Genomic DNA, 21,431 nt, shown 5'->3' on the forward strand with positions numbered 1-21,431 from the left:
CCTGTTTCTTCAATTTTTATTAACATTTATTTTTCCATGCATGTGTATGTGTGCTTGTGTACACATGTATCATAATGTGGGCGTGTCAATCACAAGACAAAATGTGGGTCCCTGGGACTGAAATCAGATCATCAGGCTTAGCACCTTTACCTTATGAATAGGTTTGTGTTTTCAGATTGGGTTTCATATAGTCCAGGCTGGCCTCAAAATCAGCTGTGTCTCTAAAGATGACCTTGAATAGGATGTCTTTGCCTCCATCTCTACCTAAGATTAAAGATGTGCCTCACCAAACCATGCAGGGGTTCATTTTTATTTGTGTATTAAGGGTTATCTGTCTTCTGGGTTTTTACTTTATAAGGTATTCTGTGGCACATTTAACTATAAAGTAACAAACATGAAAAAGGAAAATCAACTAGTGTGCAGATTTTTCTATTAAAAAAAAAAGAAAAGAAAGGTGAAAGGTTATAGCAAGATTATCCTTATTTACCTGAATCCAAAGTATGGCTGGTGGTTGGGATACAACTAGATCTTTGATGTAACTCCTGCTTAACCCAAGCAAGGCTCAGTGGTTCATCTCTAGCATCCTTAAAACAAAAGACCCATCCAGCAGTATGTGGATTTAATTCCAGCACTTAGGAGGCTGAAACAAATGGCACTGCTTCAAATTTCATGCAATCCTGGGCTGTCTGTATACATGGGGAGTCCCAGGTCATCCTTGGCTACAGTATGAAACTCCGTCAAAAGATCCAAACTGAGCCTAATGGTGCATGCTTTAATCCCAGCACTTGGGATGCAGAGGCAGGTGGATCTCTGTGAGTTTGAGTCCAGCCTGGTCTACATAGTGAGTTTCAAGACAGCTGGAGCTACATAGTGACACTGTCTTAAAAACAAAAACCAAGAATTAAAACTAAGCAAAACAAAGCAACAAAAAACAAAACCAAATACGGGCTAGGGACCTAGCTCAGTTTGTAGAGCGCTTGCTTAGCATGCTTGTGACCCTGGGATTGATCCCCAGCAGGACTCCTGTAATCCCAGCCATCTAATTTCAGCTCTTGGCAGGTGGAAGCAGGGGGATCAAGAATTACAGAGAAATTAAATCAAGTCTGTGCTCTGCCTTGTTTATTGTCAGTCTGCCTTGGGGCTCTCTCCTTCCCCCAGTCCTGCTGTGGGGGCAGGCAAATAGGCCGAGGAACTATGGCTCCATATTACAGGCTTGGGAACAACAGACTGGGACATGTGATGCTGCTCTGAGTTTGACTGGAGTTGGGCATTGAGTGTAAACATCCAAAGTAAACTTTTTTAAGAAATTTATTTTTATGCAACCCAACTGTGAGTTGCCAGAGTCCAGAACAGTAGCTGTCCACCTGAGCTGTCACTGGCTGTGGGCCCATGCAAAGGACCTTGTTGACAACTGGAATTAGAGTCTAAAATCTCAAAGGCCTCAAGGCTTCCATCACTGAGGGAAACACAAGAGACATCAGTGGGTCCACAGCTGTTTCCAGGAGGAACAGTGAGAACTGTTGGGCAATTGAGTCTGCTTGTTCCTGCTGAGTACCCAGAGACAATCCTCAGAAAGAAGCCTACCTGGGTCCAGATGGGCTTCATTCCCAGCCAAATGGCACTGGTGGTGACCTTGGAAACTCTCCAGGCAGAGGACAAATTCCCCTTGTGTCTGGATGAGCTGACAGACCCAGTCACCATCAAATGTGCACACAACTTCAGTCAGTCCTGTATCAAGGACTTACGGGCAGATCTACAAGGCAAGCTCTACTGTCCTGTCTGTTGACAGCAATTCCAAGAGGGGAACTTCAGAAGCAATGCCCAGCTTGGAAGGATGGTTGGGATTACCCAGGAGCTCCATAGCAGGAAGAGCAAGAGCAAAAGCAAGAGGCAGGAGACCAGGCCCAGCGATGTGAAGCACAATCAAGTCTTGACCCACTTCTGTGAGGACTACTTACAACTACTGTGTGATCAGTGCATCTGCCTGCTCTAGAAGACTGACATCAGGTGACATCCATTGCTCAGGCTCCATATCATCACAGAGAAAAGCTTCAGGGCTTCATCAAACCCCTTAAGAGGCAAATGAAAGAGGTTTGTAAAGGCAATATGAAGGCCTAGAACTGACTTTACAGACTCCATCTTAGGGAAGGGCCACCATTTTAGACCGCCTGGTGACTGGGGGCTGTACTCAGTTCCAGGAAGAATCTCAGGAATGTGCGGTGACAATGAAACCGATACCCTAGAAGCAGCCAATTAGTTTCAAATAGGGTTTCCTTCCAAAAGTCTAACCCAATAGTTTCAAATGTGGTTTCACACCAAAAGTCTAGACCAATAGTTTAAAAAAAAATCGCCCTGCCCCATATCCCTTCATCCAATCCCAAACTGCCAAGGCATGTAATTCCCAGCTGGTGGTTTTCCCTTTAAAAACTCTCCTACCTGTGAGCCTGCTGCTGCTGCCACATTTCTCTCCATCTGCTGCATTGGAGCATAGGGTAGTGGTTGGGTTCGAACCTGAAAATAAAAAGACCCTTGTGTGACTGGTGGTCTCTGGGAGATTCGCGACATGGGCATAACATTTGGTGTGTTGGCTAGGAACCCTCATGACCCCACAGACTCCAGACCAGAGGGCCTCTGACCAGCTGGTAAGTGTCTGTTTGTCTGTCCTGTCTGTCAGTCTGTCTGTCTGTGTTTAGTTTCGTGTGCACCTAAGTCAGTGATTGTGGTCAGGAATGGTTAAGGGCAGACACACCAGAGAACCATGATCACAAGGGGCTGGAAGACATTTAATAGTGGGGACAGAGAGCCCCAAATCTGTGTATCTGGATGGCATTTGGACGCACAAGTGGGTCGCTCCCACATGGCAGCAAGCCATCACTCCATTTAACACCCTGCTTTCAGTCTTGTTAGTGCAAGCTTTTCTCTTGTGCCTTTGGTCTCCTTGGTGTCTGTTTCTCTGTATTTGTGTTTCTAACCATGACGAACACTATGGGACAGACGACTTCTTCTCTGGACTTAGTCTTAACTCATTACCGAGATATAAACACAAGTGCTCATAATCTTTTGATTCTGATTTAAAAGTCTAAACTTGTCACCTATTGTAAGTCTAAATAGCTGGCACTCGATGTTGGCTGGCCCTGGCCCTTATTGGGGCAGTGGAGGAGACTGTCTTCAGACCATGAGTGGGGTACCCCAACCAAGTGCCCTACATAGTGGACTAGAGGGACCTGGTAGAGGACCCCCCCTTCCCGGATTAAACCATTCTTGCCCCAACAGGTTAAAGTCCTGGCCGCTGCTGAGAAAGACTTAGCCACCAAGGCCCCTTCAGCTCCTAAGCCGGAGGTCCTTCAAGAAGGCAACACAGAGGAAGAGATCTTTCCATCCCCCCTTCTGCCCCCAATCCTGGTGCAGCCATCCCACTACCAGCCCCCCTGCAAGTCCAGCTGGCTCCTCCTCCTCTGGCTCCGAATGCTGCAGCCCCTGGGGCAAGAGAGGGACCAGTTGTTGGGACCCACAGTTGTAGGAGAGATACCCCTGATCCTGGCACAACAGTCTTTCCTCTTAGGGTAGCAGGACCTCCCAACCAGGATGGGAATCAATCACACTACTACTGGCCCTTTGCCACTAGTGATCTTTACAACTGGAGAGCCCAAAATACACCCTTCTCTGAAAATCCTAAGGAGCTGATTAGCCTCTTTGAAACAATTCTCTTCACCCACCTTCCCATGTGGGATGACTGTAGGCAGCTTTTGTAGATCCTCTTCATGACAGAGGAGAGAGACTGGATACAGACCAAGGCCCTACTGGAGAGCCCACAGCTAACCAGACTCTCAAAGATGCGGCTTTCCTCCTGATTTGCCCAGTGTGGGACTACAACAGGGCTGAAGCCTCCTGCTCTATCACCACACTCTGTTGGCAGGTCTCAAGGCAGCCACAAGGCGGCCTGCAAATTTGAGTAGGGTCTACGATGTTAGACAGGGAGCAGATGAAAGCCCAGCAGCATTCCTGGAGTGCTTCCAGGAGGCCTTAAGAAGGTATACGCCTTATGATTCTGAGACCCAGGAAAATGCCACTGCAATGACCCTGGCTTTATTTATTTATTTTTTTTGGTTTTTCGAGACAGGGTTTCTCTGTGTAGCTTTGCGCCTTTTCCTGGAACTCACTTGGTAGCCCAGGCTGGCCTTGAACTCACAGAGATCTGCCTGGCTCTGCCTCCCGAGTGCTGGGATTAAAGGCGTGCGCCACCACTGCCCGGCTTTTTTTTTTTTTTTTTTTTTTTTGACCCTGGCTTTATTAACCAGTCAGCTCCAGATATCAAGAGAAAGCTACAGAGGCTGGAATGCCTCGAAGAAAAAAAGCATTAGGGATTTAGTAGAGGTGGCTGAGAAAGTGTATAATGGAAGGGATAGTGAAGAGGAAAAGAAAATCAAAAGTGAGCGACACAAGAATCGGCACCTCACTAGTGAGCTGCTGGCTGCTACTGCAGAACTGAAAGAGCACCTAGGACGACTGCAGCGCCTGGCAGCTGGAGAGGAGGGAGGATACAAAGCCGAGAGGTAACAAAGGCCCCAGCTGGGAAAAAACAATGCACGTACTGTAAAGAGGAAGGGCACTGGGCCAAAGAATGCCCCCCAAAGGCAGCTAGGGGCAATACTATAGTCCTTAGCCAGCAGGATATGGACAGTGATTAGGGGAGACAGGGTTTGGCCCCCTCCCCAAGCCCTAGGTTAACACTAAAAGTGGAGGGGAGACCAATTAACTTAATGGTGGACATGGGAGCTCAGAACTCTGCTACTGAGGGCTGATGGACCCATGACAGACAAAAAGACTTGGCTTCAGGATGCCACCAGAGTCAAACCTTATTCATGGACTACCCGAAGAACTGTGGACTTGGGAACAGGCCAGGTAAACCACTCATTCCTGTTAATTCCAGAATGCTCATACCCCTTGTTAGGCCATGATTTACTGGCCAAAATGAAAGCTCAGATATATTTCTCTAATGAAAGAGATAAATTGCTTAATAAAAAGGGAAAACCCATTCCTGTACTGGTGACCAGGAATTTGACTGAAGAGTACAAGCTGCATCAGGTAGCCACTGAGCCTGATACCCAGATGGGAAAATGGCTACGGGAGTTCCCATCGACCTGGGGCCAAACAGTGGGAATGGGGCTGGCGATGTATTGCCCCCAATCCCCCAACTATGTGGAAATTAAGTCGGGGGCAGACCCAGTCAAGGTACCCCATTCCCCTAGAGGCCAAGAAGGGCATCACACCACACATCAGGAGGCTACTGAACTTAGGTGTCCTCAGGCCTGTGCAGTCGGCCTGGAACACACCCCTGTTGCCCATCAAGAAGCCTCATACCAATGATTATAGACCAGTCCAGGACTTGTGGGAGGTTAGCAAGAGGGTGATTGACACATACCCCCACAGTGCCTAACCCGTGCAGCCTACTCAGCTCATTGCCCCCCAAACCAGCAATGGTATGCTGTCCTGGACCTAAAAGATGCCTTTTTCAATCTGCCTCTGGCCCCCTAAAGCCAACAGTACTTCGCCTTTGAATGGCATGACCCAGAGGTCGGGATCAGTGGCCAGTTGACATGGACCAGACTACCACAAGGATTCAAGAAATCCCCTACCATCTTTGATGAGGCTCTGCATGAGGACCTGGGTGAGTACTGGGCACAGAACCCAGAAATCAGTTTGTTACAGTATGTTGATGACTTACTGATTGCAGCTGCAGATCAAGAAACCTGTCTGACCAGGACTGAGGAGCAACTGCAGACTCTGGGAGACCTAGGCTACCATGCCTCAGCCAAGAAAGCCCAAATCTGCAAGCAGCAGGTAACATACCTGGGGTACGTCTTGAAGGAAGGGCAGTGGTGGCTCTCGGACGTGCGGAAGGAAACAGTACTTCAGATCCCAACACCTACTACTGCCAGGCAGGTGAGAGAGTTCTTAGGCTCAGCAGGTTTCTGTCGCCTGTGGATCCCAGGTTTTGCAGAACTGGTCAACCCCTTATATGAGGTCACCAAAGAAGGGAGAGATTTCACCTGAACTAAGGACCACCAGTTGGACTTTGACAAACTCAAAAAAAGCCTGCTCTCGGCTCCAGCACTGGGCCTGCCAGGCATGACCAAACCATTCCATCTATATGTAGATGAAAACAAAGGGATAGCCAAGGGAGTCCTAACCCAAACACTTGGCCCCTGGCAACAGCCTGTAGCCTATCTGTCAAAGAAACTGGATCCTGTGGCAGCCGGATGGCCACCCTGCCTCCACATAATAGTGACTGTGGCCCAACTGATCAAGGATGCTGACAAGCTGATCTTGGGACAAAGTCTCACCATAATCAACACCCCATGCTCTTGAGGGAGTTCCCAAGCAAGACCCCTCCCCGACTGATAGCCGAGTAATGCCCGAATGACTCATCAGGCTTTCTTGCTTAATCCCACCAGAATAACTTTCCAGGTGCCCTCAACTCTGAATCCAGCTACTCTACTGCCTAATCCTGACCTGGAAGCACCGCTGCACAACTGCTCTGGGTTCCTGGCCCAGGCACATAGTGTAAGGCCAGACTTACAGGACACCCCATTGCCCAGGCAGAAATGGCCTGGTATTGATTGCAGCAGCTCCGTACAAGACGGCTGGAGGTATTGGGGGCGGCAGTCATCACTGCAGAGGAAGTGATATGGGTGGAGCCGATGCTAACTGGGATGTCTGCCCAGTGGGCAGAGCTGATAGCCCTAACTAAGGCATTAGAACTGGGGCAAGGGTGGAGGGTTAATGTCTACACTGACAGTCAGTATGCTCTTGCCACAGCACATGTCCCTGGGGCAATATACAAAGAAAGGGGACTACTAACTGTGGAAGGAAAAACTATCAAAAATAAAGACAAGATCCTGGCCCTCCTAAAAGCCCTATGGTTACCCAAGACACTGGCTATCATCCATTGCCCAGGGCACCAGAAAGGGGGTGGACCTATCCCCAGGGGCAACAATCTGGCTGACAAAACCACCTGGCAGGTGGCACTCCAGACTGATACAGTCTTTGTACATGTACTGATGGACCCAGAGGCACCCAATCTACCCAAACATCCTGGGTATACTAAGGAAGACCTTACCTGGATCAAGACCCTCCCTATGACTCTGTCTAGACGGGTGGTGGAGGACTGCAGACAGTAAAATCATCCTGCCTGACCATCTGGGAAAGTCTGCTCAAGATCCACCAATCCTCTCATAAGGGAACACAGAAAGTGCAGGACTTGGTTAGACAGTTGGGAATAAAAATCAGAGACGCACAACAAAAAATTGTAAATATGGTCACCAACTTCAAGGCTTGCCATCTCACCAATGCAGTGACCAACCCCCCAAATCCAGGAACTAGGGTGCTGAGAGTTAGCAAATCGGCCTTCCCTGGTGACAGTAAAAGACGATGGGGCTCACTGCATGTTTATGTCTGCAACAAGGATGTTTCCACTTAAGAGCTCCAGCTCCTCATGCTCTGCACAGCTCAACAGTGCAACTAAGTCATTCAGAGGTTCCGCTTTCACCTAGGAGTTTCAGGGACCTCGGGGGACCAAACAGTTTGGCACTAAATGTGAAGTCTGGCCACAGGTTCCCATCAGCACACCTAACTCCAGCGAACCTCATACAGGCTCCCGCCACTCCTCCCTTGTGGGGACAGCTGTCCTTGCTCACCATTTCTTAGATTAGAGCTCACTCAGCTCTCCTCACAGCTTCCTGCAACAGATCACAGGTAAACACACAAGAATACCAGAACCTTCCTCAGCCCCTGGACCTCCTAGCTTGCCGCATTGCAGACCAGAAGTGCCCTCCCCCACTTTGGATGTTGGGTCTGCCTAGCAGGTCTAACTGGAGGTCCTGGTTGGCTAGTGAGGTCTGAATGATAGGAACAGCTCTCTTAGGGACAGAGTGCTGCCACCCCAGACATGGAATTATCCCAGATCTGCAGAGATTGGCATTGCAGTAAAACTTGTGTCTGAGCTCAAAAAACGTGGCCCTACAGTCTTCCTGCACTCAGAAGGCACTTCCCTTTACTCTTACTAGGCACTGTGCATACACAGACCATTATTCAGTGTGCAGTGGAACAATCCTCCTGCCTCAGGGTTGAAAGGATACCCAACTTATCCAGGTCAAATTTAAAACACCTAATTGATATTCATCAGGCATCAGCAATTTCAATATGGCACACCTAGGATTAAACACATCTCTCTCAGCTGCACATTGGTAGTCAAAACAATAACACTTTACCAGCCTTCTGTAGTAGCACTGGCCTATCTTGCCAGCATTTGGAAGGTTGAGGCAGGGAATCAAAAGGTTAAACAAGCTTGGGCTATGACATCAAACACCAATAATTAGAGTTACAAAAGGGAAGGTAATCAGGGTGAGGACATAGGATGAGACATAAAACACAAACATGAACTAAGCAAGTTCATTAAGATCTACAGGTCCTATATGCTAATTGTAGGTATAGAATGGGACAGTCCAGCAGAAAGATAAATTAGCAATGTTGGCAAGAAGAACACAGGATACCTCAGGCTGAGCTCATAGTGACCATGAGACTAATAACAACAGATTCTCAGGCTGAAGAGTCAAGGGAACTTGACTCAATCAAGATGCTCCCTCTAGTACCTGACCAGACCTTGCCACATCTGCCTTAGGCAGGACACAACAATAGCGTTCCTTTGGTGATTTCATCAGGGCCTCTGAGGAAGCCTTCAATACACCTGGCTCTCAAAAGTCCCACCTCCAACTTAAACAAACAAACAAAACACACATAAAATGGAAGCAAAAGGAGTAATGCACAGAAAGATAGGGCTTAGAAAGACTAGTAAAGATTAGAGATGAAAGCCACATAATAAGGAATAAGAAAATATTAATGACACCAAAAGTTGATTTTTAGAAACCATAATTGAGCCGGGAGGTGGTGGCACACGCCTTTAATCCCAGCACTTGGGAGGCAGAGGCAGGCGGATCTCCGTGAGTTCGAGGCCAGCCTGGTTTCCAAAGCAAGTTCTGGGAAAGGCACAAAGCTACACAGAGAAACCCTGTCTCAAAAAACAAAACAGAACAAAAAAACATAATTGATACACCTTTAGCTACCTTACTGTTTAAAAGAAAGCAGACTCAAATTGCTAATTTCCCACATGAATTTTTAGCTGAGAGTGGTGGTACACACCTGGAATCCCACCACATGGAAGGTTGAGGCAGGAACAACACAAGTTTAAGGTCTGGCATGGCTAAACATTGAGTTGACAAAATATTTCGGCAACTTAAACAGTCCCTGCCTCAAAATAACTTTTTTTATTAAGACTCAGTAGACACAGACTCTGCCAGCTCTGATTGGACCAAGAGGTGAGTCTTTATTCTCCTAGCCAATCACCCTAGCCTCTTGGCTTTAGGCCCAGAGGCACAACCCATGCTCCCATACCCCTACAAATTGCAGCCCCATTCGCAGGCCAGCAGGCAGGCCTCCTGCAGGCAGGCCTGACTACCACCACTCCTCATTGGACCCTGTAACCTACAAGCCCCACTCCACCCTCCAACCCCACCCATCCTGCGAGACCACAACTGCTCCCTGAGACACAGACTCTGCCAGCTCCGATTGGACTATGAGGTGAGTCTTTGTTCTTTTAGCCAATCACCCCAGCCTCTAAGCTGTAGGCCCAGGGGCACAACATACCCCCACCCATTGCAGCCCCAGGTACAAGCCAGCAGGCAGGCCTGACTACCACTCCCGCACTTACAAGCTTCACTCCACCCCTCAAACCCACCCACCCTCCAAGACTACAACTGCTCCCTGAGATACAGACTCCACCAGCTCCAATTAGACCAAGAGCTCCGATTGGACGATTGAGTGCTGATTGGACCAAGAGTGGCTCCCTAAGACATGGACATCATTTGCACCAATTGGAGGAAGAGATGGAGAGGCGCCAGTGCAAGAATACACTCAACAATATAAAGAGCAATATGGCACCATCAGAACCTAGTGGTTCTACATCAGCAAGACCTGAACATCCCAACATAGAAGAAAAGAAAATAACCTTAAAAGTGACTTTAAGAGGATAGAAGCCTTTAAAGAGGAAATGAAAAATTCCCTTAAAGAAATCAAGGAAAAGACAAACAAAAAAATTGAAAGTAATCAATAAATCCCTTAAAGAAACCTAAGAAAACCAAGAAAAAAATCAAATAGGTGAAGGAAACAGTTCAAGACTTGAAAACTGAAATAGAGTCAATAAAGGAGATACAAACTGAAGGAATGCTGGAAATAGAAAACCTGATTCATCAATCAAAGAAAACATTAAAATCAACAAAGTCACAACACAAAATGTCCAGGAAATCTGGGACACCATGAAAAGACCAAAGCTAAGAATAAGAGGGATAGAACATTGATGCAAAAATACTCAATAAAATATTGGCAAACGGAATTCAAGAACACATTAAAAAAAAAATCATCCATCATGATCAGGTAGGCTTCATCTCAGAGATGCAGGGATGGTTCAACATATGAAAATCTGTCAATATAATCCATCATATACACAAACTGAAAGAAAAAAATCACATGATCATCTCATTAGATGCTGAAAAAAAGCCTTTGACAAAATCCAACACCCCTTCATAACAAAGGTCTTGGAGAGATCAGGAATACAAGCAACATACCTTAACATAATAAAGGCAATTTACAGCAAGCCAACAGTCAACATCAAATTAAATGGAGAGAAACTCAAAGGGATTTCACTGAAATCAAGAACAAGACAAGACTTGTTCCTACTCAATACACACACACACACACACACACACACACACACACACACACACTGGAGTATTACTCAGCTGTAAAAAACAATGATATCATGAAATTTGCAGGCAAATGGGTAGAACTAGAAAATATTATCCTGAGTGAGGTAACCCAGACTCAGACAGACAAACATGATATGTACTCACTCATAAGTGGATACTAGATGTAAAGCAAAGGATAACTAGCAATAGTGGTGAGAGTGTCTGAACTGGCCTACCCTGTTAAGCAGACTGATGAATACCCTAACTGTCATCATAGAGCCTTCATCTAGTAACTGATGGAAGCAGATACAAAGACCCACAACCAGGCACCAGGTCGAGCTCCAGGAGTGCAGTTGAAGAGAGGGAAAAGATTATATGAGCAAGGGAAGGGGGGGGTCAAGATCATGATGGAAAATCTATAGAGACAACTGAACCAAGCTCATAGGAACTCACAAACATTGAACTGACAGCTGTGGAACCTGCATGGGACTAGACTAGACCCTCTGCATATGGGAGATAGTTATGTAGCTGGGTCTGTCTGAGTGGCCCCTGGCAGTGTGATCAGGATCCATCCTGGAACCTTAGCTGGTTTTCTGGATCCCATTACCTATGGTCAGATACTTTGCTTACCCTGGGGCTTGGTCCTGCCTCAACTGAATAGACTAGGCTTTGCTGTCCTTCCATGGGCAAACTTATCCTTTTGGAAAAGGGGAGGAGGGAGAGGGTAGGCAGAGGTGGGGAAGTGGGAGGAGGCATGAGAGGGCGATCTGTGGTTGGTATGTAAAATGAATTTTAAAAATTAAATTAAAAAAAACTTCCCACAAAAGAAGAAAAAAAAAGATTCAGTAGACAGATGCTGTGGGATGGTCTGTATGTCAAGTGTGTTGCTGATTGGTCAATAAATAAATCACTGATTGGCCAGTGGCCAGGCAGGAAGTATAGGCGGGACAAGGCGGAGAATAAAGCTGGGAAGTGGAAGGCTGAGTCAGAGACACTGCCAGCCGCCACAATGACAAACAGCATGTGAAGACGCCGGTAAGCCACGAGCCACGTGGCAAGGTATAGATTTATAGAAATGGATTAATTTAAGCTGTAAGAACAGTTAGCAAGAAGCCTGCCACGGCCATACAGTTTGTAAGCACTATAAGTCTCTGTGTTTACTTGGTCGGGTCTGAGCGGCTGTGGGACTGGCAGGTGAGAGAGATTTGTCCTGACTGTGGGCCAGGCAGGAAAACTCTAGCTACAGACAGATGCTGGCCAAGCATGAGAGGGGCTCTAGAATGAGTACCCAGTGTTCTCTATCCCCAAAATGAAAACAGAGCAACTACAACCAATATACTGAAATGAGTGGGTTAGGAGGGAGTGCTACGACAGGAACCAGCTGGTTGGCTGAGTGAGTACAGACACTTGCAACCAAGTATGAGGGCCTGAGGTCAATGCCCAGGAGAGAACCCATGCCTCCAACCTGTCCTCTGACCTTCACACATGCTGTGGCATGTGTGTTCACTCAATCTCAAAGGCCCTTCAAATTCAGAATTTTTAAAAAGAAAACTGAAAACAAGAAAAACAAAAATGTATCAAAACTAAAAAAAAAAAAAATCCAGCAAAATAGCTAGCTACGTGTTGGTCCAACCATTGACCAGAACAGCACTCTTTTTGCCACACTGCCTGGATGACGATAGGAAGCAAAGCATTCATAGGTAACTTCCAACCAAGTTAGCACGTTATCTCTGCACAGCTTCCTCAGGGTAAAACAGGAACAAATGAAGAGTTTTTCGAGGAATTCTTATCTCCAGCTCACTTTCTTTCAGATTAAACAATTAACTCTTCTGCATTGGAAAAAAAAAGAAAAAACAAAGAATAAAAGGCAGAAAGCAAAGAAATTTGTAATAAAATGAGAAAGAATCATGAAAAACAGAAGTCTGACAAATCAAACCCTCGGCAGGAGACACCATGGTCTGTCTCTGTGGTGTGGACGTTGTCTCAGGCCTGCTCAGGCAGTGCTTACACAGCATCCAGACTGAGTCTCCTCTACTGCCATCAGCTCATTCCTGAGCTCCTTGTGGGCACTTCTCACCCCTAAGAATATGGGACCTCAACAGTAGGTTTTTCAACACACATCTTGGTAGTGGCTTTCCCCCACAGACTAAGGTGCTGGATGTCATGTGTGAGTCCTACACACTTGTTGGGGTCCACAGAGGTTTACTAGTGAGATCTGAGCTTGCTTTGCACAGCAGGGCTGCATAAGGGGATGGATTGACTACATGCATGGTTACCCAGTATTTGGAAGGATCTGCACTTGGCTGTGCTAGGGGGAGGTCTTTTGCTCATCCTGTTCAGAGCACTGGCTGTTCATACAGAGAATCAAATTTCAATTCCTGGAATTTACATGGTAGCTGAAAAACATGTAAAATCTGTAACTGCTGTCCTAGAGGACCTGACATCCTCTTCTAGTTTCTTCAGGGGACTGCATGTATGTGGTGCACACATATACATGTAGGAAAAATATCCTTCCACATAAATAAAATTTAAGATCTTAAGAAAAGAAACATAAGATCACTTCTGGATCCATGGTGCAGAGACACACATCCTAATATATCATAAGCCCTGCCTAATCTACAGAAGGAATGCTAGGCCAGCCTGTCCCACTTTTAAAATACTTGGTTACTGTGTTTCTGTGAAGTAAGGGGGCATGTGCATACCATGGTGCTTGAGGATCTCAAAAGACAACTTTGTAGAGTCCCTCCTTACAGGTTTTTTTTTAACCCTTTCATGTTTTTATTTTGAAGGCACAGCTAGACCCCACCCTTAGTACAGCAATCTCCCTGCTCCCAGGGAGACCAAGACGACTCACCAAAGCTAACTATATACAGACACTCATGGGGCACTTTTGAACTTTATCTTTTTTCTTTCTTTAAATCCCCTTTCTTAGAAGACAAGCTATAGAATACGGGACAAAAAAGGAATAATAAACAAACCAACTTCAGATCCCTCATGTTTATTCGGGACAGGGAAGAAGGGAAGTCTGTGTGCGCCCACACCCACTGCAGTCCCCGAGCCTTCACACAGCTTCCTCTCTGTCCCTTTTGTGGGCAAGGGAACCGGGCTGGGTGAGCTGGGGGTAGGGGGAGGTCTGGACTTAGTAGGTTTACAGTGTGGGAAACAGAGAAGGGGGATGGGGATGACTCGGGGTGCACAGGGTGGAAAGGGACAGCTAGCGTTGCGTCGTGTACATTCTGGGCCAAGATTGGCGGCTGTGGCCCGGGTGAATGTTGCAGGTGGGGGACTTCTTCCTGCTCCCTGTAGCCTGGGGTGTCCCTCTGGGGTCCCCTAGGCCCACGGTGCACAGCAAGAAGGCTGGAACGAGGACTGGGGGTGGAAGCTTGGGTAGTGACCGAGCTGTGTGCTGCGTGGCCCTCGGAACACTGAGTCCTCTCTGTGCCTGTCTCCCCTCCCCCCCTCCCCCCCCCAGGAGCTAATACGACTTCTCCTCATCATAATTCTGGTGGGTGTCCCCATCGTGTCCGTTCTTGTCCTCCTTATAGAGGTGGGTCTGAGAGCTCAGCGCCGAGTGACAGCAGGCTTGCGTTGACTGCAAGCGATGGTTGGCTGGAGCCCTACTGCAGCGGCGGCGGCAGCAGCAGCGATAGCGGCAGCGGCAGCGGCAGCCCTACTGCAGCAGCGGCGGCGGCAGCAGCGATAGCGGCAGCGGTAGCAACAGCAGCAGCGGCAGCAGCAGAACGAATAGCCAGCAGAACGAAGAGCAGCAACTGCAGCGATAGCGGCGGCGGCGGCAGCAGCAGCAGCGGCAGCAGCAGAACGAATAGCCAGCAGAACGAAGAGCGGCAACTGCAGCGGCAGCGGCAGCAGCGGCAGCAGCCGCGCAGCTGGGATAGATGGTGAGCTTGGAGATCCTGTCCCATAACAGGCGCAGTGACCTGCTTGGCTCTCTCAATGGTTCCCAGGACCTGCTGCTGATGCTCCTGTGACAACAAGGCAGAACCTGGGCACAGATTCCATTCAGCTTCTTCGCGATTTCAGCCTGTTTACGCTGTCGGTATTTAATCTCGTAATACATGACGTAATGCCGCTGCATTTGATTTCTTGCTGGCCGACGTCTTTGATGCTCGGCAACTCCGGGATGCCGAGTGGCTGTGCTTTGTTCCCGATCGGCAGCTCCCTGCTTACAGCTTTTATTTATTTATTCTATTTTTTTTATTAAGATAATTTTTTCATTCATTTTACACACCAGTCAAAGATCCCCTTCTTCCCTCCTCCTACTCCCCCCCCCCAGCCTCCCCTCCCAACCCCCTTTGGGGGTTGAATACAGGTGGTTATGTGCCTTCTATGGCGTACCTCTCCCATACAAGCTAGTAAACACATAAATATCATTTAAAAATTAAAAAGTATCTATAGTCTCAAAAGGAAAGCTGTTCATTCCCTCAAACTTGGCAAAGGTATGCTGCACACTCTTCCACCCCTACCTTACAATTCAGTTTGCTGATCATCTGTCTCATTGAAGGCACCCAATTCCTCAAGCCCACAGAAATTCAGTTTATCTGTAACATGTAGCAATATCAGTGGTAGTGTGGAGTTGACCACACGTATTAAAGACCACAGTCTAGTTGTATGTATTTATGTCATCATATATAGTAAAAATGTTGTACCCTTGACCTACATCTCTGGTACCCTTGTTCCCATGCCACAGCTGCCCTGAAACCCAAAATACCTAAAGACCCAACAAAGAAAGAAAATAACAGACCTTTCCCCTTATGAACATACATGTAAAACTTGTCAACAAAATATCCACAAACCAAATCCAAGAACACATCAAAAAGAATATCCACCGCATTCAAGTAGGCTTCATCCAAGACATGTAGGAATGAGTCAAGATACAAAAAAAATCAAGAAATGTAATCCACCATATAAACAATCAGAAAGAAAAAAAACCTATATCATCACCTCATTAGATGTAAAAAAGGCCTTTGACAAAATCCATCACCCCTTCATGATAGAAGTTCTGCAGAGATAAGGGATACAAGGAACATACCTAATTAGAAAAAAAGCAATTTCCAGCAAGCCTATATCCAACATCAAATTAAATGGAGACACTCAATGTTATTCACCTAAAATCAGGAACAAAACAAGACCTCTAATCTCACCATGTCTACTCAATACAGAACCGGAAGTCTTAGCTAGAGCAATACGACAACTGAAGGAGACCTAGGGGATACAAGTTGGAAAGAAAGAAATCAAATCATTTTTCTTTGCAGATGTGATAGGATATGTAAGTGACTCAAAAAATTCCACAAAGGAACTCCTATGCTGAAAAATACTTTCAGTTAAGTAGCTGGATACACAATTAGCTCAGAAAAATTAGCATCTCTCCTATGTATAAATGACAAAAGAAATGAGAAGGAAAGCAGAGAAATAATACCTTTCAAAATAGCCTCAAATTATATGAAGTATCTTTTTTTTTTTTTTTGGTTTTTCGAGACAGGGTTTCTCTGTGTAGCTTTGAGCCTGTCCTGGAACTCACTTGGTAGCCCAGGCTGGCCTTGAACTCACAGAGATCCGCCTGGCTCTGCCTCCCGAGTGCTGGGATTAAAGGCGTGCGCCACCACCGCCCGGCGATATGAAGTATCTTATGGTAACTAAGCAAGTGAAAGACTTATATAATAAAAACTCAAGTCTTTGTAGAAAGAAATTGAACAAATGAGAAATTAGAAAGATCTCCCGTGCCCATGCATCGGTAGGACTAACACAGTAAAAATGACAATCCTACCAAAAGCAATCTACAGATTCATTGCAACCCCCATCAAAATACCAACACAATTCTTTACATATCATGTAAGGACAGTTCTCAACTTGAAATAGAAAAACGAACAACCCAGGATAGGTAATGTAATTCTGAACAATAAAAGAACTCCTGAAGATCTCACCATTCTAGATTAGATGTTGTACTACAGGGTTATAGTAATAAAAACCACATGGTATTGTCATAAAAAGACATATTTATCAATGGAATAGAACTGAAGATCCAGACGTGAACCCACACACCTATAGACAACCTGTTTTTGATAAGCCAGAAATAGGAACTGGAAAAAAGACAGCTTCTTCAACAAATGGTGCTGGTCAAACTGGATGTCTGCATGAAGAACGCAAATATTCTCATCATCCTGCACAGAACTCAAGTCCACATTTGTAAGAGACTGTATGACCATGCCCTGTGTAAACTGTTAGCTGCTGAGTGCTGTATGCTGACACACAAGCCACAACCAAATGCCCTGTGTCTCAGCCCTCTCACCTGACTGAAGTGGGCCAAGCAGGTTTGCACTTACCAACATGAGAGTTTCCCACTTGGAAATTCCACTGGCTCAAGCTAACCTCCACAAATTGTACACCTATCATTTTGGTTTCCTTCATTCATATGTATCAATTAACAAATACAGGAAAAGTACACAGAAAGGCACTCACCCTACCCTATCAGATCCTTCTTTATAACAGACACCTGCAGCTCAATGACTTAATCTCTAATCTAGCTATTGCCTATTAAATTCAATCCACATGAGTCTATTTAATGGGTAATAGGGATTTATTAAAATATAAATTGAGGAAAAACACTCACGAATACAGAACAGAGTAGATAGCTTAAGTTGTCCTCTGATCAGACCTAGAGTGAATCCACCTCACAGGCAGGAGCAAGGAGAAGGGGCATGTGACCTTTCTCCCTTCCTTTATAAGAGGTCTTGAACAATATCAGGAAGCACCATCTCCTTCCGGCACTATAGCCCAAGGTCATGGGCAGAGCAAATACCACTACAATTATCTAGACTATTTCCTGTGCAAGTGTACACAATAAACTATTCCTTCTAATCTGGTCTCAATAGAGAAGCCATTATCCACACACAAATCCTTTTCCTGTTAGTGCAATGGACAGCCCACTCTGTGACTCAAATGGGTACTTTTAGAAGTGTGTGTTTGACAAATCTTTAATCAAGAATTAAGGAGGTTGAGTCAGGAGGACAGCAGGGTCAATGCCCTGGGGGCCTAACCACTGAGATCAAGGCAAAGAAAATTCACATAACAAACTTTGTCTCAAAATATTTAGGCCGGGTGGTGGTGGCGCACGCCTTTAATCCCAGCACTCGGGAGGCAGAGGCAGGCGGATCTCTGTGAGTTCGAGGCCAGCCTGGACTACCAAGTGAGTTCCAGGAAAGGTGCAAAGCTACACAGAGAAACCCTGTCTCGAAAAAAAAAAAAAATATTTTTCTAAAAGCTTGAAGGTGCAACTGTTCAGGAATTAAAATGCCTTCTCAGTGAGATACCATGCCACACACTTAGAGATTAATTCAGAAATGAATTAATCTTCAGTAATGACAATTCTCCAACTCTGGCTGACACTCCAAGGGCAGCTGGCCAAGAACAGATTTGCTTACGTATGTACACCATAGTCTTATACATTTCACATATGCTGTCAACCTGAAGCAATGCTGCTTACTGCCCTCCTATCATGGCTTGTGCAGCTTGCTTCCTCATAGAACTCAGGGCCACCTGCAGAGTGGCCCCACCCACAGTGGGATGGGCCCTATTACATCAATCATTAAGCAAGAAAATAAACTATAGGTTTACCTACAGGCCAGTCTGATTCTAGGTTGTGTCAAGTTGACCAAATCTAACCAGCATACCTACTGAGTAAACGGCAGATTTTTTTTTTGTTGTTGTTGGTTGGAATGGGGTGGGGGGGGACTGGTTTTTCAAGACGAAGTTTCTCTGTGTGTAGCTCTGGATCCTGGAACTCCCTTTGTAGACCAGGCTAGCCTCAAAAATCACAGACATCCTCCTGCCTCTTCTTCCCAAGTGCTCAGATTAAAGGAGTACAATACCAGCACACTGTTGTTTTTTTGTTTGTTTGTTTGTTTGGTTTGGTTTTTAAAAAAAAAATTATTAAGCAAACCCCAACTCTCTTAACACTCGATTTTCAGTGTATGCTTGTGTGGGTACACACAAAGTTTTTTTTGTTGTTGTTGTTGGTTTTGGTTTTTTGAGACAGGGTTTCTCTGTGTAGCTTTGGCGCCTGTCCTGGAACTCACTCTGCAGAGGAGGCGGGGGGGGGGGGGGGGGGGGGGGGGGAGTGGGGGTTGGGGGGGAGTGGGGGGGGAAATAAAGGTGTGCACCACCACCACCCAGCTACAAAGTTTTGAAAATCTGTCAAGTTTAGGACTGGAGAGATCACTCAGCAGGTAAGACCAATTATCGCTCTTGTAGAAGTTCTGGGTTTGATTCCCAGCACTAACATGGTGAGTGGCACACAGTCATCCATAGATGCTGTTGCAGGGGATCTGGTACCTCCTTCTGTCTTATATGGCCACCAAACACACATGTGGTGAACATACTGTACATGGAAGCAAAACATTCATACGTATGAAATAAAATAAATGTAAAAAAATTAAAAGCACATAACCTCCTATCTCTTATACATCACAAATGATCCAGAAATACATAGAAATGTGACAAAGGTCTGTAGCCAAAACTATACCTTTCTGACTGAAGAAATCAAAAAACTTGATCAAAGGCGAGAAATCCCATTATGTAGACAGGAAGCCTCAATATTATTTCACTACAGATTCTGAGCTATAGATTAAGCAACAGTCCAATAATAAGTCTAACAATTTTTGTTATCACTAACAGAAAATTGATGAGAAAAGGTCATAAGAAATAAAATAATTAATACAGGATTGAGAAAATAGCAAACACAGTGATACCATCTGATCTCAAAATTTCTAATACACCTGCAATAAAGACTGTACTGTCTGGGAAAGAACAAAGAGATCGACAGAACCTAAGAGAAAACGCAGAAATAACACAATATAGAGTCAATTATGATACATGAGGCCAGGAAACCCAGTAAATCTGGCCTTACTGGACCATCCTGACATCTACATGCAAATCAGTTAGTGACAGAATTTACGCCCTGCACAGAATTAACTGCAGACGGCTTCTACACCTGAATGTTCAGTGCCAAGTGCAGAAGACAATAGAGAAACCAGGGCTCTGCGAGAAAGCAAATATGCTTCCATGGCGACAGTGAAAGCGTCGCATGCACTCCCTGCAGAGTCGTCAGCAACAACGATTTCCACACTTGGCCCCTGCTCCATTGGAGCAGCCGATAGTGTCATCATTCAGAGTATGCAGGTTCCCAGACTGCCCCTGTAGTGGCAGGAACAGCGGATTTCACCGGACTTCAGAGGGACCTAGACGGACAACGGAGGAGCCCAGGGAACATCACGTGACCTTGCAGGAATAGAGGGATTTAACAAGACACTGAATCCAGTCGCCAGTTTCCACATTCCCGGGAGAACCCCACACCGACTCACCATGGCATAGATTCCAAGCTCAGACAGTTCTCACAGCTCCAGGCAGCGGGATCACAGCCTAGCACCCAAAAACCAAGAGATCCTCCCTCAGTCCCTGGACTCCAAGCTGCTATCACGATGGACCGGAAGTGCCCTCCCTTATTATAACTGGTGGGTACATCTGGAGGCTGTCATTGGTTAGTGAGGACTGAGTGACAGGAGCTGCTCTCTTAGGGATAGAATGCAGTGAAGGGACACAGCACACAATGCTTGCCAGCCCTGGCTTCCACTCCAGGAAAAAAAAAAATTGTCCCAGACCTACAGAGATGGGCATTGCAGCAGAATTTACACCTGGACTGCAAAGTTATCCCTGCACTGTAACTGCACACAATAGGCACTTCCCTTTCTTCCTCCAGGGCACACACACACACACACACACACACACACACAAACAAAAATCCAGAGTCTCAAGCATACACAGATCATTAAACAATGTGCAGTCGAGTGATCCTTCTGCCTCACAGCTCAAAGGGCCCCCAGCCCATCCAGGTTAAATTTAAACCACCTGATTGATGTTCACCATGCATTGACAATTTCAATGAGGCACACCTGGGATTGCTCACGCCTCTTTCAGCTGCACATTGGAAGCCAAAACACTAACACTTTCCCAGCCTTCTGTATAAGGGTTGGAGTGCTTTTACTTCAGGTTGCTCATTTATTTGTGCTTGCTGCTGTTATTTAATTAAATGTCTATGCCTCTATGGAAAAACGTATTTTTCATATCTGAATTGTGCTGGTGATTGTATACAGCTTGAACTCGTGAGAACTTTACTCATGTGACCTTTCTTATCCCTCAGTTTAAATTGTCTGGGGCTATGACTAAAGGTGGCTATTGAATGAGACTGTAGTCCACATCATTCATCCGCTCCTTTCTTCCAGGTTCCATTGCCTATAGTGGGGTCACAGTGGTGTGCCAACACAGCCTAAAAACTTTTGTTTTTAAAGATAGGGTCTCACCTAATCCTACGCTTTTAGAATTAGAGCAGTGATGGCAAAATAAAGTGATGTAAATGGTGAAACAGTTTAAAATTGTGAATTTCACTTGTGTAAGTTGTATTTCAATAAGGTAAAAACACTATAATGAATCTTTATTTTTACTAACACTTTGTTTATAGATGCCAAGTAAAGAAGAAATTTGAGAGTAGAATTCCTGTGCCAGCAAGACTGCTTCAAGGTACCTGTATCCAAACCTAATGACTTGGGTTAATCCTGCACA

At 45.8% G+C, this 21,431-nt stretch overlaps 1 long non-coding RNA gene across 1 annotated transcript; it reads right to left on the reverse strand.

The window, feature by feature from the left end:
- Nucleotides 1-1,963: 1,963 nt before the first annotated feature.
- Nucleotides 1,964-20,554, reverse strand: LOC131900756 (uncharacterized). The gene is made up of 3 exons (XR_009376275.1): nucleotides 20,177-20,554; nucleotides 2,437-2,511; nucleotides 1,964-2,070 (listed from the first exon to the last, which is right to left on the reverse strand). It is a non-coding gene; the product is annotated as an uncharacterized LOC131900756 (long non-coding RNA).
- Nucleotides 20,555-21,431: the final 877 nt, after the last annotated feature.

This window comes from Peromyscus eremicus, unplaced genomic scaffold (assembly GCF_949786415.1).
Source record: "Peromyscus eremicus unplaced genomic scaffold, PerEre_H2_v1 PerEre#2#chr22_unloc_1, whole genome shotgun sequence".
NCBI classification, from domain to species: Eukaryota; Metazoa; Chordata; class Mammalia; order Rodentia; family Cricetidae; genus Peromyscus; species Peromyscus eremicus.